This window comes from Sus scrofa, chromosome X, assembly GCF_000003025.6.
Source record: "Sus scrofa isolate TJ Tabasco breed Duroc chromosome X, Sscrofa11.1, whole genome shotgun sequence".
Taxonomy (NCBI): Eukaryota; Metazoa; Chordata; class Mammalia; order Artiodactyla; family Suidae; genus Sus; species Sus scrofa.
In genome coordinates this window covers 85,221,581-85,242,826 of record NC_010461.5, presented here as the reverse complement: position 1 = coordinate 85,242,826, position 21,246 = coordinate 85,221,581, and positions in this window count along the sequence as shown.

Below are 21,246 nucleotides of genomic sequence, written 5' to 3'. Positions count from 1 at the left end.
GTGGGTTAAGGATCCGATGTTGCTGCAAGCTGTGGTATAGGTTGCAAATGTACCTCGGATCCTGCGTGGTTGTGGCTGTGGCTTAGGTCATAGTTGCAGCTCTGATTTGACCCCTAGCCCAGAAACTTCCACATGCCACAGGTGCGGAAGAAGAAATAAGTAGGTAGGGAGGGGTCCAGGGTGTTGGGGGAGGTTATACCCAGTGGTTTTTATCTGGGCCAAGAAATATACCGTCTGCTTTGGGAGAGAGTTGGGGGTGCTTTGTGCTGTGAGATTTTAATCTTGAGTTTGGGACCAATGTTTACCTAGCAGCTGAGCAGGGAGACATCAGCAAATATTTAGAGTGTGGCCCATCTAGCCAGTGTTGATCAAGAAACCTATCATTTCCTGATCTCTGAAGAAGGCCTGTAACATTTGAGAGCAGAGTATCAGCATTGCCTGCCTAGTTTCCCCAATTGGGAGAACATGCCTTTTACCTTAATCAGAAACAAGTTTGGATTTCTTCAAAAGGAACATTTACTAGAAAATTGGTGCAAGGGGGCAAAGAACAGAGAAGTGGAGAGCCTTCAGGAATATATATTGCTTATTTGAACGACCTCTGATATGGCACAAACTTGGTTGCATGCAAATTTAAGGGTCCCCCCCCACCAGGTTCCTTTTTCTCTCTTTAGCCTATTTTTATAGCCTTTCAGTTGTATTTTATCAGACAGTTCCTTCTCCTGCACATCTCCATCATATCTTTTTGTTTGTTTGTTTGTTTTCTTTTTAGGGCTGCACCCACTGCATATGGAATTTCCCAGGGCCAGGGGTCAAATCAGAGCTGCAGCTGCCAGGCTATGTCACAGCTATAGCAATGCCAGATCTGAGCCACACAGTGACAAAGCTGGATCATTAACTCACTAAATGAAGCCAGGGATCAAACCTACCTCCCCACTGACACTATTTCTGGCTCTTAAGCTACTGAGCCACAATTGGAACTCCCATCATATCTTTGGTTGCCTTCACATTCCTTATTCCTCTACTATGGAAGACCCACTTCCTTCTATCCAGCCTAAATGTTGCTTATTGTGATGGTTGCTTTTATCCGCATCTTCATGGATACTAGTCGGATTCATTTCTAATGTGCCACGACAGGAACTCCTACATGTTTTGTTTAATTACCAATCTAGGGAGTTACTGTTGTGGCTCAGTAGGTTAAGAACCCAACATAGTGTCTGTGAGGATGCAGGTTTGGTCCCTGGCCTTGCTTAGTGGGATAAGGATCCGGCATTGCCGCAGCTAAAGTGTAGGTCACAGGTGCATTTCAGATCCAGTGTTGCCATGAGCTATGGTGTAGGTCGAATTGGATCCTGCATTGCTGTGGCTGTGGTGTAGAGTGGCAGCTGCAGATCCGATTTGACCCCTAGCCTGGGAACTTAACATATGCTGCAGGTGCGGCCATAAAAAATTACAAACATACCTGTCTGTCTGTCTGTCTGTCTATCTATCTATCTATCTATCTATCCATCCATCCTCTTGTTTGTTCTGTTTTTCTGGAGAACTCTAATACACTTACCTGTGAAGTTTCTGATCAGCATTCACATTCTATCAGAAGCCTTCCTGACTAAGGTTATCCTGTGGTAATCTCTTAAAACTGTTTAGCAGCTTAAAGCAGTGGTGCTCAAACCTCACTAATCATTGTAAATACCCAAGTAACTTAAAAATACTACTGCCAAAAAAAAAATAAAGAAAAAAATACTACTGCCTGGGCTCATCATAGAGATTCTGATTTAGTTGGTTTGTGGTAGGCCTTGGGCTTTGGTAAAAGTTGATTCTCATGGTCAGCCAATATGGAGAAGCCTTGTCTTAATGGCTCTCTGGGGAATAGAAAATCAAGCAAATTGGGAAAGCACTAAGTGGCCAGAATTGTTCCTTTCTTTCTTGGTTCTTCATGTGAACCTTTTTAGGACTTTTTAGGGCTGCACCTGCGGCACATGGAAGTTCCCAGGCAGGGGTTGAATTGGAGCTACAGTTGCTGGCCTACACCACAGCCACAGCAATGCAGGATCTGAGCCATGTCTGCAACCTAAATTGCAGCTCATGGCAATGCCGGATCCTTAACCCACTGAACGAGGCCAGAGATCGAAACTGTGTCCTCATAGATACTAGTCAGGTTCATTACTGCTGATCCATGATGGGAACTCCACTGGTGTGACTTTTGATGGTCGCCTTGACATAGATCTTTGATATTCTTCTGTCTGCTGCTGGGCCTTTGCCCTGTCTGAGAGGCCATCCCATAACTGCCTGGTTGGATTTGCCTTGACTTTCAGGTTCCTGTCACCATGTCTGCCATTCTTTGAACCAAGCTTCTTCCCTGACTCTGTTTCTAGCTGTGATCTCCCCATCTTTAAGACTTCCTTTCACCTGGAGTCTGATTCCATTTTCAGGTTTCTGACTCTGCCATGTTATAAAGATCCCCTTCCCTGCTTTACTTCCTCCCAGAAGTTTAAATCTTGGGACTTGGCACCTGCATGGTTTTGGATTATCTCAGCGTCCTAGGATGTTCTCTAGCTCCCTGGATCTTGCCCTTGCTCAACTTGTGCATTCAAACAAGTCTCCAATGTTTGGCATAAAGATATATCATCATATCACCCCTATCACCAGCTGCTTGAAGGCAGAGCTCAGGCTTTTTGCTGCCTGATTTTCCTTTCTAGCACCTAGAACAGAGCTTGACCCTAGTAGTTACTAAGTAGGGTTGCTGGGTTTAATTTATAGACTTGCAAACCTGGGAGGTTGGAGAAAATTTGGGTTTCAGAGGTGGTGAAGGGCCTGACTTACTGTCCTCTCTCAGGACATCTTCATTATCCTCATCTAATTCTAGTCCACGTTTAATCATCTGAGTGGACTGATTGCTGTTTGATCTCTTATGGTCCTATCAAGCACTGATCAGATCGCTGACATGAGGAAGGAATGAAAATGATTCTTTTTAGGAGAACTAGAAAAGCCCTAAGCCATTCTACTTGGCAGCAGACTGGTGGAGAAAGTGGCAAATGGATGTTGGAAATCCTGTCCTCTTTCCATGTCATACCCAAAGCCCCTGCTGGTTTCCTACTGCCCACAAGCCCTCTAGTTAGGATCTGCCCTGCTTGTTGGCATCCAAAGATGAGAAGCTGACTTATCCCTTTTCATTTCCTCTCCCCTTCAATAAGCTTACAGTTTTGTGGCTGATGACACTTTAACATGCTACTCTTTCTGGAGCAGTACACATTTTAGAAGCAGCTGCTTAGAGGCAGCAAAACAGCTGGAAATTCTGTTAATAAGGCAAGGAAAAAGGGGGAATCTATTTTTTCTCTAGAAGGAGGGAGAAGTGGCCTTCCTAGTGCCCTCAAACCACATTATGTTTAGTGAAGCTCTGTAGGCCATCGAATAATAAACAAGAAAACTAAAAATTCTCAGCCAAAGGCTACTTGGTGACACTTAGGTCAGAAACTAGCTTTTCCAGTGTGAGTCAAATGTCTTAGTTTTACAATGAGGAAACTGAGGCCCAGGAAAGGAAAGTGATATGCCAAATATTACCCTGAGAAAAGTCTAGACTCTGTGTCTCTGTTGTTCCAGAAAGATGAGAAGTCTTTGTTATTTGGCTACTCTGATTCCCTGCCATCCCTGATAAAAGGTGACATGAGATCTTTAGTATTTTTCACAAATAGGATAGGTAGAAGAGAGTTTCTAAAAGAGGAGAATGAATAGGTTTATTTTAAATGAATTTATAAGAAATCAGAATGGGAATGTGATATGGGATTTGAATTATTGTTGGAGACTAGATAAATTTATTCAAAAGTATTTAGAGGTACTAAACCAAAAAAAAGAACTCCGTGTGTGTGTGTGTGTGTGTGTGTGTGTGTGTGTGTGTGTGTGTGTCATGTTCCTATTGGAATTTAGAATAACACGTCACAGGAATGCATGCTAATAATCAGGAGGGAGTAGGCCAAGAAATGGGTGAATGTGTTGTGCATGGCAGCTGGATTAATGAAGTGCCCATGAAAAGGAGAATATCTGTGGGAGAATCCTGAGTTGAAAGTCACAATTAGACTTCCTTTTCAAAATTTTTAAGTACTATCAGCTTTGGCTTAAGAAGGGAGTTTGGGGGAAGACTCAAATTTGAATTGGGCTGGAACGTCATGGACAAAGCTACATAATGCCTGAAAGACCCATTTCTAAGTTACTGCCTTTCTCAAGCAGGCCAAATCACCAGAAACCCAATTTGATGGATTTCTGAGGTCTCGTTATCATATTGTGAGTTCCAAGTAGAGCATCAGCTCAGGTCTGTTTCCATCACGTACTGAGGAATGGAGTAGATTTGGGAGAACCCCAATCTCTCCTCTGTTCTTCTGGTTCAATGGGAGTGTGGTAGAGGTAGAGAGATAGCATAAGGTTGGTCTCAGGTATGATTTTTTTTTTTGAACAGTGAAGTTTATAGTGGTGAATTAAAGACATTAGAAGACTTTTAAACCTTTGGTGCTGATATTCTCCAGGAAATATCTAAGACATTTGCCCCAATACATCATTTACCCTGCCTGTGCCTCTTTGGTTCATTGTTCTTCCCATAGCATCCAGTCATAGGTGTGAGATTACATATAAAACTCTGGGTGCCCAGCTCTCTGCATTGAACACATGGGAGCACTTTGATTTGACCCCCCCAACACACACCCCTCCCTACTTTGATAGTTCATAGTGTGTGTTAGGGTATTGTACTTATGGAGTCCATTTCAAATTGGCTGATCAACCTGGAGGCTGAGCTTTAAACTCCCTCCTATTCTGGAAGCACAGAGAACAGCTCACTGATTGCTAGGAAGATGAAGAATCAGGATGCCTTTCCTTGGCAGTCACAATCATGTTCTTCTACACATTGTCCTGGAATCTCTGGTAAAGGAATCTTTTAGGAGTGAACCAGAGGCTTCCTCGACTGGATAGAGTAGCACACCCCCTCTGGCAATTCAGCTGGTAAACAAAGAGAAGTAAGGCTGGATAAGGAAGGGAAAGGATGGGAATAGTGTCATACCAAAGTCTGTTGAATAGAGATTCTTCTTTGCAATATCACACTGGGTGTGGAATGCTGTGAGTGCTGTCACCAGGGAAGAGCAGATGGGGGAGTGACATAGCTCTCAGCAACCATGGCTAGATATAGAAATATATAGAAGAGGCTAGAGGTGGTTTTTTTGAGGTCAGCATAAGAAAGAATTTATGCAGGAGCACACCCAAACTTCCTGAGATTTTGGAACAGATGAAGCAGAAAAGGTGCTGAGCAGTTGCTCTAAATTGTCAATAACAGTGAATCAAACATTCATGAGTTCAAAATCAGAATACATCCCACAGACTTGAGGCTGAGTCTCAGCTAGGGTTAATATCTAGTTGAAAGAATTGCCTGTTCTAGACTCTTCCTTAAGCTGCAAAGGCCTGAAATTGGTGATGTGAATCCATGGAACTAGGAGGTTTGTTAAAAGTACATGGTTCAGTTTTTCTTTCCTGTTTTATGGTGACTTGGCTAACTGAATTGATTTGGTGGCAACTCAGCAGGACATGAGTCTGGGATAGTTGATTTCCACCAGGGCCCATCTGTTAGTTCGATTTCTATTTGAAAAATTCTGATGGAATTGAAAATCAGTGACATTAGAGTGGATCCAGTAACCTATTATAAAATTTTAGAAAAGAGTTCTTGAGTAGCTTTGCTTAAATGAATGAGAGGAGAATGCTTTTCTCACATTCAGAATGTCTGGCTTCTTTAAATTAATTACAACAATCATCTTGGCCAAACCCCTGAGTGATGTGCTCTGTTTAAGAAATTAGATTCATCACTAAGATTTGGGAGAAGAAAAGAATATACAGGGAATGGATTCCAGGAAGCATCCAAAAACCCCTGGAGCTCCAAAGGCTCTAAGAAGAACTAAGATGTCTGGGTTTGCACAGGCATACTCGAGGCATAATCAGAAAAGGATGAAACAAAGGGATGAGGAAAATAAAATAGCAAAGCAAAGAGAGAGAGACCCAAGAGAAGAGGCAGAGAGAAGGCAGTGTACATGGGTCAAGCGCCACCCAAAGTGCTAATAAGATAGATTCTCTTTCCCTGTTTTAGACTTTTGGTGGCATTTGTGGCTTACAAGTGGGCTGGGAACTTGATGTTCTCTAAATGTTGGTAGCATCAACCTGGAGACTGATTCTTTAAAACATCTCTGGCATTTGCCACTTTAAATCACCACTACCCCAACGTTTTTTCTTCATGCATTCAATTAATACGTGTGGTGTGCGTTAATGAACAAAATAGACACAAATCCCTCCTCTAGTGACTCTATATTCTGATGGGAGAGGAAAATAATTAACACATAACAAAAGATAATTTCAAATAATGGTAAATATTATGAAGAAAAGAAAATAGGTGTATGTGATAGAATGATGCACAATGCATGTGTGTGTGTGTGCACATGTTTAAACTAATTTAGTCTGAAGAGTAAAAGAATGCATCAAGGAAGTGATGTTGGAGCAGAGACTTGAATGACGAGAAAGAGCCAGTTAATCAAAGACCTGGAGGCAGAACATGTTATGTGTAGGGAAGAGCAAGTGCAAAGGCCCTGAGGCAGAAACAAGCTCTGTGTGTTTGAGGAGCAGCAGGAAGGCCAGTATAGCTACAGTCTATTGAACGAGGGGGAGAATGGTAGGAGATGAAGTCAGAGATGTGAACAGAGGCAAGAACTAAGAATTCTTGACTCTGTAGGTTCTGAGCTACACCAGAACTCTGTAAGCTCAGGAAGGAATTTGGATTTTATTCTGAGAGCAATGGGAAACCATTGGTAGGCTTTAAGAAAGGATGTTACAGGATTTAGTATACATTTATCAAAAAAACCCCTCCGTCTACTATATGAGGAATGAATTGAAAGAGGGCAAGATCAGAGACAGAAAGGCCAATTGTATGCTATTGGAAAAGTCCAGGCAAGACATTATGGTGACTTGGAGAAAGGTGATGGTAGTTGGAGATGGATATGGAAGGATATAGTATGTATTGTGAATGTATATTTGATAGGATTTATAGATTAGTTACTTATTAGATATGAGGGGAAATGAAGAGTCAGTGATTGAGCCTATGCAACTGGGTAACTTGTGGTACATTTACTGAGGTAGGAAAATCACTCACCTCAATAGAAGTGGGTTTTTAGTTTGGATGGTGGTACGATATGGGAATCAAGACTAGTTTTAAACATATTGAGATGTATGTTACCGAGAAATGTCAGTTAGACAATTGATTATATAAATTTTAAACTCAGTGGAGTGGTCAGGCTGGGGATATAAATCTGGGGATTGTCATTTAAAGCTGTGTAGATGAATAAAGTCACCAAAGGTCAGAAAGTACAGATAGAGGAGGGTCACCTGGGACCAAGCTTGGGCAATGCCTTCTTTTAGAAACCTAGCAAAGGACAATAAAAAGCAAAGGAGAATGAGAAAGATGAGTCATTGAGGTAAGAGGAAAACCAAGATGGCCTCCTTGATACCAAGAGAAAAGCATATTTCAAGAAGGAGAGGTTGTCTTTTCCAAAGATGACCATAATGATAATTTACATTCCATGCTTTTGTAACATGCTTTTGTTACAATGTGACCTTGCCACTTCCCCATTAAGAAGGATTCTAGGAGTTCCCTTGTGGCACAGTGGTTTAAAGATCTGGCATTGTCACTTCAGTGGCTCAGGTTGCTGGTGTGGCATGGGTTCGATCCCTGGCCTGGGAACTTTCACATGCCATGGGCATGGTCCAAAAACAAGTGGATTCTATATCCCCTTTCTTTGAACTTGGATGGACTTTTGTGATTGCCCTGACCTATACAGTATGATACAAGTGGAATTATGTGACTTCTGAGACTAGGTAATAAAATGTAATTCAGATTCTCTTAAGCTCTCTGTCTCTGTCTCCCTTGGAACATAAACCTTTGGAGCTTTCAGCCACTATGTCATAAACCAGGCATGCCTAACATAAGCATGCTAGAGAAACCAGGTGAAGAGACCGCACAGAGATAGGGAGAGATTCCCAAGGAACCCTGATATTCTAGTCTCTAGCTGTTTGAGCCTCTCCAGAGCAGGCACAGTACATGTGAATGAATAAGCCTTCACATGATTCCAGCCCCAGTCATCATCTGACTCTAATCCTGTATGAGACATGAGAGCTACCCAAATGAGTTGTTTCCAAATATATGATCCTCAGAAATTGGGAGAGATAATAAATTATTGTTGGGTTAAGCTACTAAGTTTTTATGTGGAGACTTTTTATGCAGCAGTAGATAATCAAAACAGGGATGAAAAGAAATGACCATTAGATTTGGCAACACAGAGATCACTGCTGACTTCAGCAAGAGAAGATTCAGTGGAGTATAGAGATGGGAGCTCCAGTGGAGTGTATGGAAGAGAAAATGGGAAGTAAGAAAGTAAAAACAGTGACTATAAATGATTATTTCGAGATTTCAGTTGAGGGAAGTGGAGACTTGGGACAGCGGTTAGATCAAAGCAAAGTTTTTCTTTTGTAAAATGGCAGTTACTTGACATATTATGGTTGAGCAATCTTAGAAGAAAGAAAAATTAATAACATAAGAGGCAATGACTCGGTTCCTAATCACTTCTTACTTGGACTATTGCAATAATTTCCTAAAGAGTCTCTCTTTCTCTCTCTCTGATTTCTTCCCACTCTGTCTTGCATACTCCTGGATAATTTTGTAGATTCAAGTGTGCCTTTTGTCATATCACACCCTGTTCAAATAAAACAAAACAACTCTCAGAGGTTTTGCTTTGCATTATACAAGTCATAAAATCCAACAGCTGGAAGGAAACATAATCTACTACTATATGCCCCTTTAGGTATGGAGTGGGTGGAGACTTGCCCAAAGTCAAGCAACTGCTCAGTGAGACAGAGCTGGGGCCTAGAACCAGATCTCATGAGTCAAAGTCTAATGTTTTCAGGCAGCCTGAAAATGGTTGATCAGAGGGCCTAGGATCTGGATGAGACATGCCTTACTTAGAAGTCTACTCTGACCCTTTCTTTACAGTTCCACAGTTGACACTTTAGGCCAAGGCCCCATCACTTCTCATTTGTACCATCATAATAATTTCCTAAGTAGGAGTTCCCGTTGTGGCACCGCAGAAATGAATCCAACTAGGAACCATGAGGTTGCAGGTTCGATCCCTGGCCTCGCCGAGTGGGTTAAGGATCTGGCGTTGCCATGAGCTGTGGTGTAGGTCGCAGATGTGGCTTGGATCTGGTGTTGCTGTGGCCCTGGTGTAGGCCAGCAGCTATAGCTCCTATTGGACCCCTAGGCTGGGAACATCCATGTGCCGCAGGTGTGGCCCTAAAAAGACAAAAGAAAAAAAAATAATAATAATTTCCTAAGTATTTTGATTCTTGGTCCACACCTCCTCTTTGGGAGACAGCATAACATAATGGTTTAGAGCATAGGCTGTGCTCTTAATAATCTTATAAAAATGCTTTCTTGAGTTTGAGTTTTATCTCTGCTACTTACTAGCTGGATAACCTTGAGAAGGTTAAATAACCCCATTGAACCCTCAATTACATTATAAAATTGAACTTCAAACATGGCAGAGCAGATTGTTAGCATAGCTCCGCTCATGTCAGCATGTTACTGTTTTATATATATTGAGATAAGAATAAATGGAGTTCCCTTCATGGCGCAGTGGAAACAAATCCAACTAGAAACCGTGAGGTTGTAGGTTCGATCCCTGGCCTCGCTCAGTGGGTTAAGGATCCAGCATTGCCGTGAGCTGTGGTTTAGGTCAGAGTCGTGGCTCACATCTGGCATAGCTGTGGCTGTGATGTAGGCCAGTGGCTGTAGCTCTGATTAGACCCCTAGCTTGGGAAGCTCCATATGTCATGGGTGCAGCCCTAAAAAGCCAAAAACAAAACAAAACAAAAAAAGGACAAAAATTAAAGCCCGTGAACCTTATATCTAAATATTTAATAGTTATCAATCAACTTAACAAATAAAAATTTGTTTTAGCCTTCTATCTTGACAAATATACTTTTTAGTGGAAAACTAAAAAAATGTATGGAACATTTACATAAGACTGAAAGTCAACAAAATGTCAAGATAAGTAGATTTTTTATTGAGCATGTTTGACTATTCTGGTGATGTTAGGATGAATAAAAAATATACACATATAATTAATGCATTATTACATGTTTATGACATAAAATTTATTTTTCTTGCTTTTATGTCCATAAATTCATTGAAAATATTGTTATAATCAAGAAATTGTTTTATGGGTAGTAATTTTCTAAAGAATGAAATTAAACCTAATTTTATTCAAAGTGTAAAATTTGAATACATGTTCATCAAAATGTGAAACAAAGCATGTAGAAATGCAAAAGTTAAAATTATTTTCCATGTCTTCATAAAAGAAATTTTTCTTTAGAAATATTCAAGATTATCCAGTAAAATTAAAGGCAAAATTATAACAAACTAGGAATAAGTTTTAAATACAATTTTAAAAATATGACTAAAAATGTTAATTCCTTGAAAATTTAATTAATATTATTAAATGCCTTAATAGGATAAAGCTATTATTAATTGTAATGTTCAGTGTCCATTTAGTTGCCAATATAAGTATTGGTGTCATGCTTGATGCATATTAGATATAGATCTACATGTATGTATTAAGAATATTACATCACAGAGTTCCCGTCATGGTGCAGTGGTTAACGAATCCAACTAGGAACCATGAGGTTGTGGGTTCGATTCCTGGCCTTGCTCACTGGGTTAAAGATCCAGTGTTGCCGTGAGTTGTGGTGTAGGTTGCAGATGCGGCTCAGATCCTGTGTTGGTGTGGCTCTGGCCTAGGCCAGCGGCTACAGCTCTGATTTGACCCCTAGCCTGGGAACCTCCATATGCCACTGGAGTGGCTCAAGAAGAGGCAAAAAGACAAAAAAAAAAAAGAATATTGCATCGCAACACAACAATGGGAGGAAAAAGTATGGATATATGTATGTGTAACTTGCTCCCCATGCTGTACAGTGGAAAAATAAAATAAAATAAGAATAATAAATATTGTTTAATATATGTAAAATATTCCTTAGTGGCCATGTGCAATTGTCACGAACACTGTGCTAATTCATGAATACTTCTGGAACTGTGAAGTGGAATACAAAGAGAAACAGGAAAATGGATGACTGGCATTATTTGGAAACAATACTTCCTTATGCAAGCATCTATTACATTCATGTGGAAATTAATTTAACAATTAATTTGTCTTTTCTCTTTCCAATGTGTTTCTCCCACCCATATGCTAAGACATTGTCAATCTTCAAAGTTGGCAGAGGTGCAACCTCCAAATCCTAATTGCATTCAGACTTGGTTGCCTTTTGTTTTGAGTATATAGGGCAAGAGATACAAAACTCATTGCCTGGATCTTCAGAGCTGGAAGATGGCAGGGTAGAGGGAATTGAGCTTATCTCCTCTGATGAAAACACAAAAATCACAACTCACTGCTGAATAACTATTGACAAAATACATTGGAAGCTACCAAAAAAGATATCCTATACCTGAAGACAAAGCATAAGCCACATCAAGATGGTAGGTGGGGTGTTTTGTCATATAAGCAATCCCATACATAGCAGTTGGGCAACCCACAAACTGAAAATAATTATATTGCAGAGGCTTTCCCACAGGAGTGAGAATTCCAAACCCCATGTCAGGTTCTCCAGCCTGGGTGTATGGCATTGTAAAGAGGAACCTTCAGAATGTTGAAGGCCAGTGGAGCTTGAGTGCAGGAGAACCATGGGACAAGGGGAAGCAGAGACTCCACTCTTGGAGGGCGCATACAAGATTTCACATGCACCAAGTCCCAGGGCAAAACAGGGACTTGATAAAAATCTAGGCTAGACCTACCTGTGGATTTTTGAGGGTCTCCTGGGGATCAGGGATTGGCTGTGTCTCAGTTTGGGGACAGGATACCAGAGGCATAGGTCCCAGAGAATAATCATTGGTATGAGTTTCCTGGGAGGCTGCCATTTTGAAAAAATCTGGCTCTACCCAACAGTATGCTGGCACCAGAGCTGAGAAACCCCAGGCCAAACAACAAACAGGGTGGGAACATATCCACACCCTTTAGCAGACAGGCTGCCTCAAGTCCTCCCAGGCACACAGCCACATCTAGTCATACCCAGTGACACAGCCCCACATACCAAAAGGACAAGACTCAGTTCCACCCACCAGTGGACAGGCACTAGTCCTTCCCATCAGGAAACTTGCTACCAGCCCCTGTATCAAACTCACTCACCAGGGGGCAGACATCATAAGTAAAGGAGGCTACAACCCTGAAACCTGCAGAAAGGAGACCACAAACACAGAAATATAGACAAAATGAAACAGCAGAGAAATGCACTCCAGGCAAAGAAACAAGACAAAACCCCAGAAGAACAACGAAGTGAAGTGGAAATAAGCAACCTACATGAAAAAGACATTAGAATAATGATAGTAAGGATGATCCAAGATCTTAGACAAAAACTGGAAGCAAAGATAAGAAATGTTTAACAAAGAAATAGAAGATTTAAAGAGCAAAGAAGCAGAGATGAACAACACAATAACCAAAAAAAAATTCACTAGAAAAAGCAATAGCAAAATACAGGAGGCAGAAAAATGAATAAACAAGATGGAAGACAGACTGGTAGAAATCACTGATGTGGAAAAGAATAAAGAAAAAAGAATGAAAAAATATTAGGACAGTCTAAGAGAACTCTGGAACAACATTAAATGCACCAATATTTATGTTATAGGGGTACCAGACAGAGAAGAGAGAGATAAAGGGCTGGAGAAAATATTTAAAGAGATAATAGCCAAGAAGTTCCCTAACATGGGAAAAGGAGTCACTCACTCAAGTTCAGGAAGCACAATGATTTCCATAAGGAATAAACTCAAGGTGAAACACCCCAAGACACATATTAATCAAACTGACCAAAATAAAAGAAAATATTGAAAGTATCTAGGGAAAAGTGACAAATAACATACAAGAGTACCCCAATAAGGTTACCAGCTGATTTTTCATGAGAAACTCTGTATACCAGAAGGGAGTGGTGTGATATACTTAAAGTGATAAAAGGGGGAAACCTGGAACCAAGAATACTCTACCCAGCAAAGCTCTCATTCAGATTTGACAGAGAAATCAAAAGCTTTAGAGACAGGCAAAACCTAAGAGAATTCAGCACCACCAAACCAGCTTGACAACAAATGCTAAAGGAACTTCTCTAGTTGGAAAAGAAAAGGCCACAACTAGAAGTAAGAAAATTACAAATGAGAAGGATCAGTGGTAAAGGCAAACATACAGTAAAGGCAGAAAATCATCCACACACAAATATGATATCAAAACCAGTAATTGTGAGAAGAGGAGAGTAAAAATGCAGGATTCTGGAAATGCATTTGAAATTAAAGACCAGCAACTTAAAACAATCTTGTGTGTGTGTGTGTGTGTGTGTGTATTCCTATATCAAAACCTCATGGTAATTGCAAACAAAAATCTATAGTAGATACACAAATAAGTAGTCCAAGCACAACACTAAGGATAGTCATCAAACCACAAGAGATGAGAACAAAAGAGGGGAGGGAAAGAAAAAAGACCAACAATTACAAATCCAAACAATGAACAAAGGCAACAAAAAACATACATATCAATAATTACCTTAAATGTAAATGGACAAAATCCTCCAACCAAAAGATAGACTGGCTGAATAGTTACAAAAACCAGACCCATATATGGCTGTCTACAAGAGATCCGCTTCAGTTCTAGGAATACGTACAGACTGAAAGTGAGAGGATGGAAAAAGATATTCCATGCAAATGGAAATCAAAAGATAGCTGAAGTAGCAATACTCATATCAGACAAAATAGACTTTAAAGACAGTTACAATAGACAAAGACATTGCATAATGATCAAAGGATCAATCCAAGAAGATACAACAATTGTAAATACATATGCACCCAACATAGGTGCACCTCTCTATATAGGGCAACTGGTAACAGCCATAAAAGGAGAAATCAACAATAACACAATAATAGTGGGGGACTTTAACACCCCACTTTCAGCAATGGACAGATCAGCCTGAAAATCAAAAGAAAACTCAGGCCTTAAATGATGCCTTAGACCAGATGGACTTAATTGGTATTTATAGAACATTCCATCTGAAAGTAGCAGAATACAATTCTTCTTAAGCACACATGGTACATTCTCCAAGATAGGTCACATTCTGGGCCACAAAATGCCTCAATAAATTTAAGAAAATTGAAATCATATCAAGCTCCTTTTCTGTCCACAATACTATAAGGCTAACAATGAACTACAAGGGAAGAAAAAAATTGCATAAAAACCCAAACACGTGGAGACTAAACAATATGCTACTAAACCAATGGATCACTGAAGAAATCAAAGAGGAGGAGTTTTTGCTGTAGTGCAATGGGATTAGCTGTGTCTCTGGAGTCTTGGGACACAGATTCAATCCCCAGCCTGGCATAGTGGGTTAAGGATCCAGTGCAGGGTAGGTTGCAACTGCAGCTTGGATCTGATCCCTGACCTGGGAAGTCCATAGGCCGTGGGGCAACCAGAAAAGAAAAAAAAAGTTTTAAAAAGAAATCAAAGAGGAAATAAAACAATATCTAGAGACAAGTGAAAATGAAAACACAACAATCCAAAACCTATGGGATACAGCAAAAGCAGTTCTAAGAGATAAGTTTATAACAATACAAGCCTATCCCAGAAAACAAGAAAAATCTCAGATGAACAACCTAAACTTACACTTAAAGCAGGTAGAGGGAAAAGAACCAACAAAATCCAAAGTTAGTAGAAGGAAAGAAATCATAAAGATCAGAGTTGAAGAAAAAAAATGGAATAGAGATAATGGAAACAATAGAAAAGATCAATGAAACTAAACATTAGTCCTTTAAAAAGATAAACAAAATTAATAAACTTTTAGCTAGGCTCATCAAGAAAAAAAAGGAGAGGGCTCAAATCAGTAAAATTAGAAATGAAAAAGGAGAAGTTAGAATGGACATCACAGAAATACAAAGGATCATAAGAGACTACTACAAACATCTATATGCCAATAAAATGGACAACCTAGAAGAAATGGACAAATTCTTAGAAACGTACAATCTTCTAAGCCTGAACCAGGAAGAAATAGAAGATATGAACAGACCAGTCACAAATACTTAAATTGAAACTGTGATTAAAAAAAACTTCCAACAAACAAAAGTCCAGGACCAGATGGCTTCACAGGCAAATTCTATCAAACATTTAGAGAAGATTTAACACCTATCCTTCTGAAATTATTCTAAAAAATTGCAGAGGAAGGAACACTCCCAAGCCCATTCTATGAGGCCACCATCACCCTGATAGCAAAACCAGCCAAAGATGCCACAAAAAGAAAACTATAGGCCAATATCATTAATGAATATAGAAGCAAAAAATCCCCAACAAAATGCTAGAAAACTGGATCCAACAATACATTAAACAGATCATATACCATGATCAAATGGGATTTATTTTTTTTCTTTATAGCTGCACCTGCAGCATATGAGATTTCCAGGCCAGGGGCCGAATTGGAGCTGCAGCTGGGGTCTACATCACAGCCATGACAACAATGGATCCGAGCCAAATCCGTGACCTATGCTGCAGCTTACAGCAATGCTGGATCCATAACTTACTGATCAAGGCCAGGGATTGAACCTGCATCCTCACAATGACAATATCAGGTCCTTAACCTGCTGAGCCACAACAGGAATTCCGGCAAGGACTTTTCAATATCCATAAATCAATCAACATGATATACCATATCAACACATTGAAGGATAAAAGCCATATAATCATCTCAATATATGCAGAAAAACTTTTATGATAAAACCCTCCAGAAAGTGGGCATAAGGAGAACATAACTCAACATAATAAAGGCTATATACAATAAATCCACAGCTAACATCATTATCAACAGTGAAAATCTGAAAGAATTTCCCCTAAGATCAGGAACAAGACAAGGATGTCCACTCTTGCCACTTTTATTCAACATACATTTGGAAGTCCTAATTCTGGCAATCAGAAAAAAAAAGTAAAAAGAATCCAAACTGGAAAAGGAGTAAAACTGTCACTGTTTGCATATGACATGATATTATACATAGAAAATCCTAAAGATACTATCAGAAAACTACTAGAGCTCATCAATGAAATCAGTAAAGTTTCAGGATACATAATTAATACACAGAAATCTCTTGAATTTCTGTACACTAATAAAGGATCAAAAAGAAAAATTAAGGAAATAATCCCATTTACCATTGCAACAAAAAGAATAAAATATTTAGGAATAAACCAACCTAAGGAGCCAAAAAAAAATTTGTATTCTGAAAACTATAAGATGTTGTTGAAAGAAATCAAAGTTGACACAAACGTATGGAAAGATATACCATATTCTTAGATTGAAGAGATCAACATTGTCAAAATGACTGTACTACCCAAGGCAATCTACAGATTCAATGCAATCCCTATCAAATTGCCAATGACATTTTTTCACAGAACTAGAACAAAAATTTTTAAAATTTGTATGGAAACCCAAAAGACCCTGAATAGCAAAAACAATTCTGAGAAAGAAAAATGGAGCTGGAGGAATTAGGGTCCCTGACTTCAGAATATACTACAAAACTAAAGTAATAAAAACAGTATGGTACTGGCACCAAAATAGAAATATAGTTCAATGGAACAGGGTAGAAAGCCCAGAGATAAACCCATTCACCTGTGGTCAACTAATCTGTGACAATGGAGGAAAGAATATATCAGGGAGAAAAGACATTCTCTTCAATACGTGGTGCTTGGAAAACTGGACAGCTACATGTAAAAGAATGAATTTAGAACATTATCTAATACTATACACAAAAATAAACTCAAAATGGATTAAAGACCTAAATATAAGATCTGATACTATAAAACCCTTAGAGGAAAACATAGGCAGAACACTTTCTGACATAACCTGCAGCAATATCTTGTCAGATCCACCTCCTAGAGTAATGAAAATAAAAACCAAAATAAACAAATGGGACCTAATTAAACTAAAGAGCTTCTGCAGACCAAGGGAACACTTAATCAAAACAAAAAGACAACCTGCAGAATGGGAGAAAATATTTCCAAATGAAGCAACCAATGGGAATTAATCTCCAAAATACAGCAACAACTCATGCAGCTCAATATCAAGTATAAAAACAACCCAATTGAAAAATGGGCAGAAGATCTAAAGAGAAGTTTCTCCAAAGAAGACATACAGATGGTCAAAAAACACATGAAAAGATGCTCAGCATTGCTAATTATTAGAGAAATGCAAAGTGAAACTATGATGAGGTATCACCTTACACCATTCAGAATGGCCATCATCAAGAATCGACAAACAATAAATGCTGGAGAGGGTGCGGAGAAAAGGGAACCCTCCTACACTACTTTTGGGAATGCCTGGGTGTTGGCTGGGTGTTAACCCATCTGGTATGCACTTGGCTAGAGTGTAATGGATGATGCAGTTTTGCTCCACACTTCTAATCCTCTCATAGACTAGCTCAGGCATGTTCTCATGGCATTTGCGTAAGGGCAAGAAAAGAAGCAGAAACACATATGTTGCTTTGTAATCCTCTGTAAACATCAATCTGCTAACATCCTATTGGACAAAACAAATCACACGGACACAATGAGAACCAAAATGAGGGGAAAGACACCCCACCTCTTCAGGGAGAAAAACTGAGAAGAGGCATGACACATGGGCAAGTTTGGAGGAAGAGACTAGAGCGAGAAATTGGAGATAGTATTCATTCTACTACAAGAGAGAAGGGAGAGGGTGGGTGGGAGAAGCTGGAAGCCCTGCCAGAAGTGGTAGTACATAGGGACTTAAGGAATAAACAGTAATAAAGATAAAAAGGGAATGTAAATTGGTGAAACCACTACGGAAAACTAAAAATAGAACTACCATGTGATCTAGCAATCCCACTCCTGGGCATATATCTGAAGAAAGCCATTAATTCGAAAAGATACATGCACCCCAATGTTCATAGCAGTACTATTTACAATAGTCCAGACATGGAAACAATCTAAATATTCATTGACAGAGGAATAGATAAAGAATATATGGTGCATATATAGAATGGAACATTACTCAGCCATAAAAAGAATGAAATAATGCCATTTGAGGCAACATGGATAGATCTAGAAATTATTATACTAAGTGAAGTAAGTCAGACAAACATATGATATCGCCTATATATGGAATCTAAAAAATGGATACAAATGAATTTATTTGCAGAGCATAAGCAGACTCAGAGACTTTGAAAACAAACTTATGGTAGCCAAAAAGGACAAGTGGCAGAGGGAGGGATGGACTGGGGGTTTGGAGTTTGATGGTGTCTTGTCTTCCGTTTAAGTCTTTAAGCCATTTTGAGTTTATTTTTGTGCACGGTGTGAGGGTGTTGACTGGAGGTTTGGGATTGGTATATGCACACTGTGCTATATGGCATGATTTCCAACAGGGACCTGCTGTATAGCAAAGGGAACTCTATCCCATATTCTGTGATAATCTGTATGGGAAAAGAATCTGAAAATAAAAATGTATGTGTACATGTATACCTGAATCACTCTGTCGTGCAGTGGAAATTATTACAACATTGTAAATCAACTACACTTCAATAAAACTAAAAAAATTAGTTCCTGAATAGCATTAATCATGAGTGCATATTTAGGGTTATGGGTTGAGTCATGACAGTGCTAAATCCTGGATCTGAAGTGATAGAGGCAGCAAGTATTCTTAATAAACGTAGTGTGGTGTGTGTGTGTGTGTGTGTGTGTGTGTGTGTATGTGTGTGTGTGTGTGTGTGCACGTGTGAATGTTCGCACGTGTACTAGTGATATGTATAATCTTCTAAAGCATAGGACTCAGGCCAGGTCTGCTCTTGTTCAGAACTAACGGTGGAAATGACAAGAACATTTGTCATAGATAATGGTGCTTTGCCTATTTGTCTCCTCCATTTGATTGTGAACTTCTTAAGAGGTTTGTTCACATTTTATTCCATGACTCTACTTCATTTCTTATATCACAGCCCAGAGTTCAGGCCACTATTTTCTCTTACCTGGATCACGCTTTCAAGTGGTCTCCTTGTTTGCCCTCCTCAAGCCATATTCTATGCTCTGCCTTCCTCAGGGACATTTTTAACCTCTATGAAAAGAAAGTATTAGAGCTTCTATTTATTTTTATTCATTGATTTTATATTTGTGTGTGCCATCATGAGCATAATATATTAGTATAGGTATACCTGGTATAAAGTATGAATTAATATATATGTAAATCAGAGTTACATGCTCAAATTATTTGATGTCAGGAGAATGATATACCAAAAGTGCTAGAGACAACTAGTATCTAGGATCAAGTTCAAGTTCCTTAGCATGGCATTGGTGGTCCTGCATGATCTGTTCCTGCTTGTTCTCTCCCCAAGGGGCAGGAGAAAACCCTGGGGTGCATAGAGTACAGATGATAGAAGTAATTATGATCCAGCAGGCAGAACACAGCATGACAGAGCTTGGCAGGTGATAATCCTGGCACATCTTCTGTATCAGGCACTTTAATGCAAAGTAGTACAGATTTCATGACAGGTGGGTGGAGCATGGTGACAGGGATCCAGGCATAGATGATAAAGGTATATGTAGGCTGGGAGTTGGCCAATATCAAGAAAATCTGTCAGGAAGTAGAAAGACCCAACTTAGACTGGACTGGCGCTTGGGACATGAACTAGTCCTTGAGAGAGAGGGAATTGGCAAGAGTAATGCAATGCCCTAGTCCTTGAAGGATGGGAGGGCTAGGAACATTATCTGCACTGGGATTTATGTGAAGGGAAAAAGGTAATAGCAAGAATTCAGGAAGAATCATGGGGGAAACTGGGTCTCAAGAGTGAAATGAAGGTCTAGTTTTCAGAGCTGGGACCTGAGGTCAGCGATGCCTCAGCAGCAAATGGTGACTCAAGGAAAAGCCCTGGACTGATACTCCTCTGGCCTATGGCTGGGGTAAATCCTGGGGCCTGAGGTGGAGCTGAGTGTGCATCTTTGAGTGGGAGACCCCCATACAGTCTCTCCAGTCATGAGGAAGGAATGAGGCGAGGCTGAGGTTGAGATAGGACCATACCGTTCTCTTAAACTGCCATTCACAATCTGTCTTCACAGTAATGATAATAGCTAACATCTGGTGAGTACTGCCCGTATGTCAGCACTGTTCCAAGTTTCTCTATGTTAACTCACTGAATTCTCAAAAGAACAGTAAGACCATTCTGTTATTGTCCCCATTCTCAAGGTGAGGAGACTGAGGCACAGGGATTTAGTAATGTGGCCAGGAATATTCAGGAGCTAAAATCCATGGCAAGGCAGTCTAGCAGCAAAGCCCATGCACTATGTTGTTCTCCATGTAGTGCACCAGCCTTCATCCCCATCACAACTTTTTGTGTACCCAGTGCTGTAGTCAAACTGAGCTGCTCACTGTCTCCCAAAGATGTTTTATACCTTTCTTCCTGAGGGCCTTCCCATTGTTCTTTTGCCCTGGTAACATGATTGGAATGCTCTTCTTTTCTGCTCTCAACCTATCCAAATTATACTGGTACACTGGGTGCCAGCTCACATCTTTTCCCTGACTCTTATTCACTAGAGTGGCTGAGCATATGGCTGAATTGTGGTTTTATAGGCTTCGCAGCTTATGGAAGCTTAAAGGGCAGAATCTTAGTCCCAGCCCTGGTACCAGCAGCTGTGGCTATGAGATAATTTCTGCCTCTTTATCTGAGTGATGTGTGTGTGTGTATATTCAAATGGACAAGGCTCCCTGCTGTATAGAACAGGGAACTATATCCAATCAGTTGTGATAGAACATGATGGAAAATAATATGAGAAAGAGAATGTATATATGTCTGTATGACTGGGTCACTCTACTGTACAGCAGAAATCGACACAATATTGTAAATCAACTATACTTTAATAAAAAAATGGAAAAACGAGCAAAAATCAACAAAAGGCCAAGACTACCTAGGAGCTGGTCCTGTGGAAGGCTCTGGGTGGCATGGTAGGGAAAGGACCTTCCCCAAACAGATTTGCCTTTGAGTGAATATAGTGGTGGTGGGGGGGTTTCTAAAGTGTGCTGGGGAGAGATTAGATTTGGGTTTGGCTTCCTCTGTTGTTGTATTTGGAC